Genomic DNA, 13,139 nt, shown 5'->3' with positions numbered 1-13,139 from the left:
GTCGTAGCTATGTTGTTTACCTATCCAACGAATTGTCCCATGCTAAGATTCAATACAAACCGGCCACTTTATGGCCTTCCTTATAAAAAAGGGTCGAAAACGAGTAATGTCCCAAATTAACGAGGATATTTTCTTAACCCCCATTTTGGCTGAATTTTTAGAGAATGCAAAAATATCCCATGGAAGTCGTAGTTATGTTGTTTACCTATCCAACGAATTGTCACACGCTAAAATTCAATGCTGTCGCGTCATTTTTCGGAGATCAAGGCTATTTGATTAGCTTTTTGACTCACTAGTTATTTCACGACTGAACATTTAATTTTATTAAGAAAAAAGGGAAAAAAGTTCTAACACCCCATTTTGAAAAGATTTTAGGTTCGGGGGTTGGTTATATTTAGGGAAAATATTAGCACCCTAAATATTCGTAGTACTCTACGAGAACCTCTTGATTTTATTTAACTTTTTGTACTATAAACTTGCTTGCTTTTTTTTTTAAAAAAAAAAGAAACTTTGAAATGATTAAAAAAGGAAGACCTAATTGTCTACATTTTATTGATTTGGAAGGACGAGTGTCCTCTGCCTACGTACCCGTGAGGGATCAAAACCTCGTAGTTCGGGGTTAAAAAAAATGACGTTTGATTTGTTTTGTGTTTTTTATTGGTTTTGAAAAAAGGTTTTAAAATAAAAAGTCAAGTGGCAAATGAGAATTGGTTTGCATTTTTTATATTGAAAGAAAAATGGACTCAAGGTATGATTAAATTGATTGAAGTTTGCTTAAGAAATAAAATAAAATAGAACGATCACTGGATTGAAAATCAAGGTTTATTATGAAAATATTTTTGTGATTTTTGTTATTTGAATGTTTTTGTTGTTTTGGAATATTAAATGAAAATTAAACTAACGGAGCAATAAAAATAAAAGCGCGTGGATTTTTGTAGTGACGTTGGGTCACCACAAAATCCCTAATCTATTTTGTTTTGTATTTTTTGATATATATAAAGCGGTAAAGAAATAAAAGACACACACACACACACACACACACACTTTTCTCATTTATATTTACATTGGACCTAAATACATTCTAATTGCTGGAAAATAAATGACAATAATTAAAATGCTAAATAGAAATAAAATAAAATGCTAAAAAGAATAAAATGCAAGAAAATAAAAGAAAGGGACAACCGGAGGGACAAAAATTACCGAAGGGACAAAATTCCGAAGGGACAGAAAAAAGAGGGAGAAGAAAAGAATAGCTCGTCAACACAAACTAAATGAGGGAGAAGAGAGAAAAGTTCTTTGAAAACTCAAGAGAACTTTTGGTGTGTGAAATTGTGAAGGATGAGAGCTCTATTTATAGGTTCTAAGGTTGATGAAAAATGGAAAATTGGTTTAATGCACTTTGATGGGGATTTGAATGAGATTGATGGTTTTGGAATGTGATTTGAATGCATTTTCAAATGGGAGAGTTGACATGTAAAAATGGCATGATTGGTGGCACACTTGAGAAAGGAAGAAAAAAAAAAATTGGACCTTGAGACTATATTTTTTGACAATTTTTGGACTCATTAAAAAAGTTAATAAAAACCTAAAGAAGTAATTAAACGAAAAAATAAAAATAAAATGGCAAAATGGAAAATAAAAAAAAATATATAAAAATCAAGACTGAATAAAAATGAAAGATAAAAATAAAAACTAAAAGTTTAAAAAAATAAGACTAATAAATAAAAAAAGTGAGAAGAGGTATTGATGATGAAACGCGTTCCTGATGAAAAATGGGAAGAAAGTTTTGACTATGCACTGATTATGGCATGACTTGGAGGAAAAAATATTTTGGACCCCTGGACACTTAATTCTGGACTCATTGACACTTTGGTTTTTTTTTACTTGGACAATAAAATAAAAGTGACTAAAATAAAATATGAAAAAATGACTAATTAAAAGATAAAATAAAAATTGAAAATAAAAATAAAAATTATAAAATTAAATAAAAGATAGAAATAATAAAAAAACTAATAATAAAAATAAAGTGAGAAAAGGGCCCGAATCAGAACAAAAATGAGGTATTTTAAAATACCTTTCTGCCAAAATTTTCACTGAAAAGACAGAATATTCCGGGTCAGAGGACATGTGTCAGTGGGACCTTAGGTCAAAAATTGGGGTAAGACAAATGAAAATCGGCCACATTATGGCCTTCCTACTAAAAAAGGGTCGAAAACGAGTAATGTCTGTAACATCCCGCTCGTCTGCTAAAGGAAATTTCACCTGTTAAATATATCAGAGGACTTAAATTCATGGAAAAGTTAGTTAATGGAAAATATTTTATAACATGTCAGCATAACACGGGAAAGTACCAGAGTCGTTGTTTCAGCACGTTAAGGCAAGGGTAAAAAGGTAATTGCACGCCATAAGATATTTATTTGATTTTGGGGCAAGAATTATTTCATAATTCTTATTCTCTTCTCTCTCTTAGGTTGAGAAAATATCTTCTCCTCCTCCTCTCTTCCCTCTCACGCCTCCATCTTCCATCCCTCCACCAAACCTTTCCAAATTTTCTCCCTTCCTTGGCAAGCTTCTAAGTTATGGTTCCTCATGATCTTTGAGCTAAGAGAAGCTTGTATTATGTTTGATTTCTCTACCTCTCCTCTCAAGAAATGGATTCAAAGAAATAAGGGTTTGTTGGTGTTGAGTGAAGATGAAGTTTGAAGCTTGATCTTGAACATGTTATGGTTCTTTTATGGCAAAGAATGGCAAGTTTGGATGGTTTAATCAAGAAAAGCAAGTTGATCATGAGCTAGGGTTTTGGTTGTTGAAGCTTGGGACTTGAGGATGTTACAAGAAATTTACTAGGTGAGTTCCATAGATAGATTACCCACCTTTGGGATTGATTAATCTTGTAGAAAATCATGATTTATGTTAGTTTAATTTTTATGAAACCTTAGTACCCTAAGCCAATCCTAGTTGATTATATGTTAAAATTTGCCATGATATATGTTTAATTAAGTCTATACAAGTTGCTGGATGTGTTTGGTGCATTACAGGGTCAAATTGGACGAGTTTTGGGTCGAAAATGGCGAAAACCCGCAGCCGAAAGCACCGAAAACGCAAAAGTTCGCAGCGCTGCGCCTGTACAAGGGCGCTAGGCGCCCACACACAGGGAGCCAGCGCTAGGCGCCCCACTCCTGGCGCCAGGCGCCCCAGACAGGACAACCTCCGCGTTGTTCTGCGTTCGGGTGCTTGGGGGCAGTCGCGTGGGGGTCCGTAGCGATCGTTTCGAAGTGTTCTTTGACTGTTTTCACTTATTTTTCTACTGGAACAAACTTGGCTTTGTCAAATCATAAGATTTATAAACGGCTTGGAATTGGGTTTTCGGCACTTTCGGTCTTTAGGAATTATTGAAAATTGCACACATCATCCAATGATCCTTGCATCGATAATCGTGGCAATCTTAGCATGTACAACAAGAATGGCACAAGAGAGTTTACATATGATGGGGTAGTAATGAACTAAGGAAGGGCATGTATGTAGAGCCTCGGCTTAGCTAGTCGAGAACTAGAAAGATAGCAAGAATCCATAGAATGATAAGACGCGAAGTGTAATCTCTTCGCACATGAGTTAGAATGTTTTAGCAAGTACGTAAGCCGTGGATTGACTAGTTAGTCTCTCCACCATGATTAGGTATGAATATGAACAAGTAAGAGTTTACCACTAATCGGTTCGATTAAGGTTCCGAGGTAAACAATCAAGTATGTACATGTTTAACTTATATGCACGACAAGACCATGACTTAATATGTGTAGGTGACATGTCTCTTGTTATCCACGTCAGGGGGATACAAGGGGTTCTCATTATGAGAACGATTCAAGCCGTAAGGGACCCGCATGTCACTGAGTAACAAGACGTAGGTGTTCGTGTCTCTTGTTATCCACGCCAGGGGGATACGGGAGGTTCTCGACCTAAGGGGAACGGTTTAAGCCGCAAGGGACCCGCACGACACCGAGGGAGTCCGATGTACGTACATCGGTCATGTATGGGATTGATCTCGGGGTTACTCCACTCGGGACTATCCGTAAAATGAATCAAGATAATAACTGTTTGTTCAACGCTAACCCATGAATGAACTTAGACACGATTATGTTTATTATGACTATGTTATGTTTATGCTCAAGATCGAGCCATGTATGATTATGTTTAAGAACAAGAGCATGAAATGCTATTAGACGAGAGCAAGATATGTATAGGACAAGTAAAGAATATGATACCGGTGACGATCTTAGGTTCCCTAATCGTCCGGTTTAGAATCATGTCATGATGTGCTATGTTATTTATGTTTAGGCCTTGTTACGTATAGCGTACACTTGGCAATGCGATTTAGGTTCCCTCAACCGCCATGACATGTATAGGTGAGAAGCCTATAACAAGTAAGATATGACTATGACGGCTCTAGTATGCACTACCGTCTAAGTTCGCAAGTCCCCACACACGTATAATCAACCGTCAGGTTGTAATGTAGACACGTGGTGACCGTAGGTTTTCCCTTGAGGTTACCTATAGCCTAGAAATTAGGGGAACTCACTGAGACATTATGTCTCATCCCAATCCTTATTTGTTTCAGATAAGCAGGATATTTATGCATGTTCGGAGCCGGATGGATATTACTTCAGGGGTTCGTTCGTAAAGCTGCAGGACGTTATGGACATCAAGGATGCATTTTATGTATGGATGAGTTGTGTTGTATTATTATTTATACGAACGTAACTTGATGTAAATATTATTCATTCGAAGTTTTTAATTGTTGTATATTTTAATGTATCCAGTACTAATATTAACGCACGCGCCAGACTTTCTAGATACGTCTGGTATGGGTGTTACAATTGGTATCAGAGCAGGTCGATTCAGACCGTGCCTTGGGTCATTAAATTACAACTAAGGTAGTGGGACCATTGGGTTCCGGGTAAAAGTTCTAATTGTTGTTGTTAGTTGAGCCTGATCAACTCAATTTAACATTCGATGATTAGAGCAGATGCCTGAGAGCTGAATAGGACCCAGGAGGAACGAAGTATGTGATGAAGAAGTTTGATCGTGCCAAAAGGTGGCCGGTGAATTAATCAAGTAGAAGTGTGAATCCTCCGGGAATGTAAGATATGTTAAGAAAGAACGTTCCGAAAAATTTGACTATGATGTTAGTGATACTTCAAGTATCCGTAAGTGAAGAAGTTGGATATATATTCTGGAACGTAAGTACAAGACTACAAGTTAAGGATAAGTCGATATGTGTTGATGGAGTTAATAAGCTCTCAGGAATTGAGATATGAGAACGGAAGATCAAGATTTATATGTTCAGCGAGAATAAGGTTCTAATAGTGAATGAAGTTGAGCACATGTATGTTGGATGAAGTTGAAGTCTTATGTGGAATTTTTATGTCAAGTGATATGATGAACAAGACAATGGTTCCTAATGTGCCGTGAATTGAATTGATTGGTGTTAATGCTTGTCGTGCAACAGTTATGAAATTATTTTTTTATGATGACCAGAATGAATGATGTGCATCAGATTACTTGAGAAAATGAGATTTTTATGTGAAGTATGTTTTCTTGAAAACTAATTTTTAGAAAATAAGCCAATAGCGAAAATTTCGCTAATAGCGAAATTACTCCAGAAGATTTCGCTAATAGCGAAACTGGGGCGAAAATTTTCAGTTTTTCCAAAAACTGTCATTTTGTCTCTAGGGCCTTAGTAGCTATTGGGGGTTGTTTTTACAATCTTTTAGGTAACCAACACTCTCTATAACATCAAGTATCGAATGCACATCACATCCTATGATTTCTAAGGAAGAAAATGCATGGACAACTATTAACGGAATCAATCCGGTTCAAGGTAACATTAGAAGTTAACGTGGCAAGAGCTGGCGAAGAACTTGGGTCAAGAGTTTTAAGGTTTGACTTATGGAACGGATTAAGTGGATGCAAAGGCATGAGATGGAAAGTAAAGTGGTAGAGGATTATACGAATGTCACAAGATTTTCAGGTTTTATGAAGTCATGAGTACCCCCGGATCTATGTTTTGCTTAATTGAATTGCTAAAGCCCGTTAAATGTTGAATTCAAAAGTTTACAAGATTTTAGAAAGGTAGACACATATGGGTGATTGGAGTTGATGTTTATAGATTTTAAAATGGAATTTTGTAGGTAGCGGTGGTTACGACTCACGTAGAGTGGGCTAAACTCACGGGAACTAAAGTTAGATGACACAGTTGTGTTGTCAACTTATTCCGTGATTTTAGAGCAACGACTGAGGCCAAACTTATTATGTTTTTTTTTAAAGAGAAATCGTCAACGCCAATGACCCGTATGTTAAATTATAATGTTTTCTTAAAGAAAGGAATTAACGAGCAAGCATTCGTTTGATTACGCAAAACATAGTACGTGAGAATACAATGAAGTATGATCAAGAAAAGTTTATGTATGAATTTATGATGAGTCTCCTATGAGAAATTCGAGATTTATCAGAGACAAGTTAAAGTACGATAAGTATATGTCATAAGGTAAACTCAACTAGTGAGAAAGTAAGGTCTATCCTCAAGTAAAGTATTATGGTAATGTGACAAGTCTACCGTGAGATTCGACCTTATAAGGTAATGAAAGGTGTAAGATTTTGGCATTGGTTGCCACATGATAGGTCTTGACAAGAGTTCAAGAAGATGATGCTCATATGTAAAGTTTCAGTTGTCTTAATGGATTAGAATATTGGTTAAAGCTAACTGGTGGGAATCAGAGTGGCGCAACGAAAGTTAATAGATAAAGTTTCGGACAGTAACCATGGAACTTGAAAGTAAGAGTCTTTTTAAGAGGTATTATGGAACAAGCGAGGAGTTCTCGGAATATTGAATAAGTAATGAGACTAATCCGGTCAGCGAAGAATATGACAAAGGCATAATGGATATGACTTTATTTAAGTATGATAAGAAGGATATATGTAAGGATATGTGCTATGACAAAAAAAAAATGCAGGTAAGAGTCGAAAGGTTTCTTGTTGCAACTCAAAGTAAAGATTGAATTATCAAGTGTGAGGCCGGTATTAAAAGAAGAAGTGTTATGCAGGATGAGGTGACAATGTGTGAACGTAACCGGATATGATGTTTTGAAGATTCACGTTATTTGTTCTCAGAATGAGGAGATGAGATAATGTTACGAGGGTCAAGGATCCTATATGAATTATGTTATGCAATTATGCGAGTCTCCAAGATATGCATGTAAGTCAAGAAAGAATAAGAAAGAAGTTACTTTAAAGTTCAAGAATTTCATTCTGGATGAAGATATAAATCATGAGTTATGCACGATTAAGTGCATACTCTCTTATGTCAGACCTGTTAAACGATCACGATACTTGCTATGAAGATTTCGAACTATGATTTAAAAACTCTTAAATTTAAAATGGGTATTGAGAGACTTGGAAACGAAATTATTTAAACATGACAATTTTTCACAAAATTCTTTTAAAAGATTATGTCTCTATTCGTTCCAAGGATCCGAATACTCATGTTTAGAAAACTTTTTAAAGTAATATGTTAGAACGAGTATCGTTATTATTTAACAAGAAGCGACATTAGGAAGTATGCGATTGTTATGGTGAGTAAGATGTGTTGATGTAACCAACAAAGTTGCTCGAAAAGTATTATGAAGCGCACAAGTATATGATAAGAGTATTCAAATGCAAAAGGTTTAACTCGGAAGTTTTAAGAGCATGTAAGTTACGAGATGGGTTGATGAATGTTATATGTATAGGCGTAATTAATTTCACCTCTCCCTGACAAGTTATATGAGTCATCTATGGGTTTGGGTGTAGTAAGAATGGTAATGAGATCGAAAGATTTCTTAAGACTCTGAAAAGAGATAAGAGATTCGTAGAATCGTCAAGAAAAGTAATGTCAGAAAGAGGCACATGTCTCAAGGTATAATAAGGAAAGTCGTGTTTTAACTATGTATGTGTATGAAAAATGTTTTATGCTGCAAGTAAGCACTGCAGGGCAAACCTGGTATCCGATAGGATTCCAGTTAAAAAGGCAAATCCTGAGTGTTCATGTTTATGATAAGATGCCTTTATGAATGGTTTATGTTAAGTGGGTAAGTTACGAGTCTGAGACAATAAGTTTATGTGTAGCAAGGTAACTTCCAAGTCATGATATACTAAGAAAACTCTAAGATTGAATGATATTAAGATCAAGAAGGCTAAGTTCAGTAACATGAGAATTAAGAAACAAGATGAGGACACGATACGATGAATCCTTTGAGTATGTATGAATCGAAATGTATGGCTCAGACCAAAGATAGTAAGTTTTGTCAAGATGATTAGTAGTCGATCTCTAAATTTCGAGGACGAAATTTCTTTAAGGGGGGTAGAGTGTAACATCCCGCTCGTCTGCTAAAGGAAATTTCACCTGTTAAATATATCAGAGGACTTAAATTCATGGAAAAGTTAGTTAATGGAAAATATTTTATAACATGTCAGCATAACACGGGAAAGTACCAGAGTCGTTGTTTCAGCACGTTAAGGCAAGGGTAAAAAGGTAATTGCACGCCATAAGATATTTATTTGATTTTGGGGCAAGAATTATTTCATAATTCTTATTCTCTTCTCTCTCTTAGGTTGAGAAAATATCTTCTCCTCCTCCTCTCTTCCCTCTCACGCCTCCATCTTCCATCCCTCCACCAAACCTTTCCAAATTTTCTCCCTTCCTTGGCAAGCTTCTAAGTTATGGTTCCTCATGATCTTTGAGCTAAGAGAAGCTTGTATTATGTTTGATTTCTCTACCTCTCCTCTCAAGAAATGGATTCAAAGAAATAAGGGTTTGTTGGTGTTGAGTGAAGATGAAGTTTGAAGCTTGATCTTGAACATGTTATGGTTCTTTTATGGCAAAGAATGGCAAGTTTGGATGGTTTAATCAAGAAAAGCAAGTTGATCATGAGCTAGGGTTTTGGTTGTTGAAGCTTGGGACTTGAGGATGTTACAAGAAATTTACTAGGTGAGTTCCATAGATAGATTACCCACCTTTGGGATTGATTAATCTTGTAGAAAATCATGATTTATGTTAGTTTAATTTTTATGAAACCTTAGTACCCTAAGCCAATCCTAGTTGATTATATGTTAAAATTTGCCATGATATATGTTTAATTAAGTCTATACAAGTTGCTGGATGTGTTTGGTGCATTACAGGGTCAAATTGGACGAGTTTTGGGTCGAAAATGGCGAAAACCCGCAGCCGAAAGCACCGAAAACGCAAAAGTTCGCAGCGCTGCGCCTGTACAAGGGCGCTAGGCGCCCACACACAGGGAGCCAGCGCTAGGCGCCCCACTCCTGGCGCCAGGCGCCCCAGACAGGACAACCTCCGCGTTGTTCTGCGTTCGGGTGCTTGGGGGCAGTCGCGTGGGGGTCCGTAGCGATCGTTTCGAAGTGTTCTTTGACTGTTTTCACTTATTTTTCTACTGGAACAAACTTGGCTTTGTCAAATCATAAGATTTATAAACGGCTTGGAATTGGGTTTTCGGCACTTTCGGTCTTTAGGAATTATTGAAAATTGCACACATCATCCAATGATCCTTGCATCGATAATCGTGGCAATCTTAGCATGTACAACAAGAATGGCACAAGAGAGTTTACATATGATGGGGTAGTAATGAACTAAGGAAGGGCATGTATGTAGAGCCTCGGCTTAGCTAGTCGAGAACTAGAAAGATAGCAAGAATCCATAGAATGATAAGACGCGAAGTGTAATCTCTTCGCACATGAGTTAGAATGTTTTAGCAAGTACGTAAGCCGTGGATTGACTAGTTAGTCTCTCCACCATGATTAGGTATGAATATGAACAAGTAAGAGTTTACCACTAATCGGTTCGATTAAGGTTCCGAGGTAAACAATCAAGTATGTACATGTTTAACTTATATGCACGACAAGACCATGACTTAATATGTGTAGGTGACATGTCTCTTGTTATCCACGTCAGGGGGATACAAGGGGTTCTCATTATGAGAACGATTCAAGCCGTAAGGGACCCGCATGTCACTGAGTAACAAGACGTAGGTGTTCGTGTCTCTTGTTATCCACGCCAGGGGGATACGGGAGGTTCTCGACCTAAGGGGAACGGTTTAAGCCGCAAGGGACCCGCACGACACCGAGGGAGTCCGATGTACGTACATCGGTCATGTATGGGATTGATCTCGGGGTTACTCCACTCGGGACTATCCGTAAAATGAATCAAGATAATAACTGTTTGTTCAACGCTAACCCATGAATGAACTTAGACACGATTATGTTTATTATGACTATGTTATGTTTATGCTCAAGATCGAGCCATGTATGATTATGTTTAAGAACAAGAGCATGAAATGCTATTAGACGAGAGCAAGATATGTATAGGACAAGTAAAGAATATGATACCGGTGACGATCTTAGGTTCCCTAATCGTCCGGTTTAGAATCATGTCATGATGTGCTATGTTATTTATGTTTAGGCCTTGTTACGTATAGCGTACACTTGGCAATGCGATTTAGGTTCCCTCAACCGCCATGACATGTATAGGTGAGAAGCCTATAACAAGTAAGATATGACTATGACGGCTCTAGTATGCACTACCGTCTAAGTTCGCAAGTCCCCACACACGTATAATCAACCGTCAGGTTGTAATGTAGACACGTGGTGACCGTAGGTTTTCCCTTGAGGTTACCTATAGCCTAGAAATTAGGGGAACTCACTGAGACATTATGTCTCATCCCAATCCTTATTTGTTTCAGATAAGCAGGATATTTATGCATGTTCGGAGCCGGATGGATATTACTTCAGGGGTTCGTTCGTAAAGCTGCAGGACGTTATGGACATCAAGGATGCATTTTATGTATGGATGAGTTGTGTTGTATTATTATTTATACGAACGTAACTTGATGTAAATATTATTCATTCGAAGTTTTTAATTGTTGTATATTTTAATGTATCCAGTACTAATATTAACGCACGCGCCAGACTTTCTAGATACGTCTGGTATGGGTGTTACAATGTCCCAAATTAACGAGGATATTTTCTTAACCCCCATTTTGGCTGAATTTTTATAGAATGCAAAAATATCCCATGGAAGTCATATTTATGTTGTTTACCTATCCAACGAATTGTCACACGCTAAGATTCAATGCAAATCGGCCACATTATGGCCTTCCTAGTAAAAAAGGGTCGAAAACGAGTAATGTCTCAAATTAACGAGGAGATTTTCTTAACCTCCATTTTGGCTGAATTTTTAAAAAATGCAAAAATATCCCATGGAAGTCGTAGCTATGTTGTTTACCTATCCAACAAATTGTCCCATGCTAAGATTCAATACAAACCGGCCACTTTATGGCCTTCCTTATAAAAAAGGGTCGAAAACGAGTAATGTCCCAAATTAACGAGGATATTTTCTTAACCCCCATTTTGGCTGAATTTTTAGAGAATGCAAAAATATCCCATGGAAGTCGTAGTTATGTTGTTTACCTATCCGACGAATTGTCACACGCTAAGATTCAATGCTGTCGCGTCATTTTTCGGAGATCAAGGCTATTTGATTAGCTTTTTGACTCACTAGTTATTTCACGACTGAACATTTAATTTTATTAAGAAAAAAGGGAAAAAAGTTCTAACACCCCATTTTGAAAAGATTTTAGGTTCGTGGGTTGGTTATATTTAGGGAAGGTATTAGCACCCTAAATATTCGTAGTACTCTACGAGAACCTCTTGATTTTATTTAACTTTTTGTACTATAAACTTGCTTGCTTTTTTTTTTAAAAAAAAAAAAAGAAACTTTGAAATGATTAAAAAAGGAAGACCTAATTGTCTACATTTTATTGATTTGGAAGGACGAGTGTCCTCTGCGTACGTACCCGTGAGGGATCAAAACCTCGTAGTTCGGGGTTAAAAAAAATGACGTTTGATTTGTTTTGTGTTTTTTATTGGTTTTGAAAAAAGGTTTTAAAATAAAAAGTCAAGTGGCAAATGAGAATTGGTTTGTATTTTTTATATTGAAAGAAAAATGGACTCAAGGTATGATTAAATTGATTGAAGTTTGCTTAAGAAATAAAATAAAAAAGAACGATCACTGGATTGAAAATCAAGGTTTATTATGAAAATATTTTTGTGATTTTTGTTATTTGAATGTTTTTGTTGTTTTGGAATATTAAATGAAAATTAAACTAACGGAGCAATAAAAATAAAAGCGCGTGGATTTTTGTAGTGACGTTGGGTCACCACAAAATCCCTAATCTATTTTGTTTTGTATTTTTTGATATATATAAAGCGGTAAAGAAATAAAAGACACACACACACACTTTTCTCATTTATATTTACATTGGACCTAAATACATTCTAATTGCTGGAAAATAAATGACAATAATTAAAATGCTAAATAGAAATAAAATAAAATGCTAAAAAGAATAAAATGCAAGAAAATAAAAGAAAGGGACAACCGGAGGGACAAAAATTACCGAAGGGACAAAATTCCGAAGGGACAGAAAAAAGAGGGAGAAGAAAAGAATAGCTCGTCAACACAAGCTAAATGAGGGAGAAGAGAGAAAAGTTCTTTGAAAACTCAAGAGAACTTTTGGTGTGTGAAATTGTGAAGGATGAGAGCTCTATTTATAGGTTCTAAGGTTGATGAAAAATGGAAAATTGGTTTAATGCACTTTGATGGGGATTTGAATGAGATTGATGGTTTTGGAATGTGATTTGAATGAATTTTCAAATGGGAGAGTTGACATGTAAAAATGGCATGATTGGTGGCACACTTGAGAAAGGAAGAAAAAAAAAAAAATTGGACCTTGAGACTATATTTTTTGACAATTTTTGGACTCATTAAAAAAGTTAATAAAAACCTAAAGAAGTAATTAAACGAAAAAATAAAAATAAAATGGCAAAATGGAAAATAAAAAAAAATATATAAAAATCAAGACTGAATAAAAATGAAAGATAAAAATAAAAACTAAAAGTTTAAAAAAATAAGACTAATAAATAAAAAAAGTGAGAAGAGGTATTGATGATGAAACGCGTTCCTGATGAAAAATGGGAAGAAAGTTTTGACTATGCACTGATTATGGCATGACTTGGAGGAAAAAATATTTTGGACCCCT

The 13,139-nt window shown here is 36.0% G+C and overlaps 2 long non-coding RNA genes across 2 annotated transcripts; both read left to right on the top strand.

Moving 5' to 3' along the window:
• Positions 1-2,442: 2,442 nt before the first annotated feature.
• LOC146918784 (uncharacterized) lies at positions 2,443-4,797 on the top strand. Its single transcript, XR_015016387.1, has 2 exons — positions 2,443-2,847; positions 4,613-4,797. It is a non-coding gene; the product is annotated as an uncharacterized LOC146918784 (long non-coding RNA).
• A 3,845-nt stretch (positions 4,798-8,642) lies between these two features.
• Positions 8,643-10,969, top strand: LOC146918783 (uncharacterized). Its single transcript, XR_015016388.1, has 2 exons — positions 8,643-9,019; positions 10,785-10,969. It is a non-coding gene; the product is annotated as an uncharacterized LOC146918783 (long non-coding RNA).
• The last annotated feature ends 2,170 nt before the right edge of the window (positions 10,970-13,139 follow it).

Source organism: Medicago sativa, chromosome 6, assembly GCF_051527215.1.
Source record: "Medicago sativa cultivar Bolivia chromosome 6, Bolivia_mono, whole genome shotgun sequence".
In the NCBI taxonomy this organism is placed as follows: Eukaryota; Viridiplantae; Streptophyta; class Magnoliopsida; order Fabales; family Fabaceae; genus Medicago; species Medicago sativa.
Note: the sequence above shows the minus strand (reverse complement) of the source record. Positions and strands in the feature narration are given on the sequence as shown.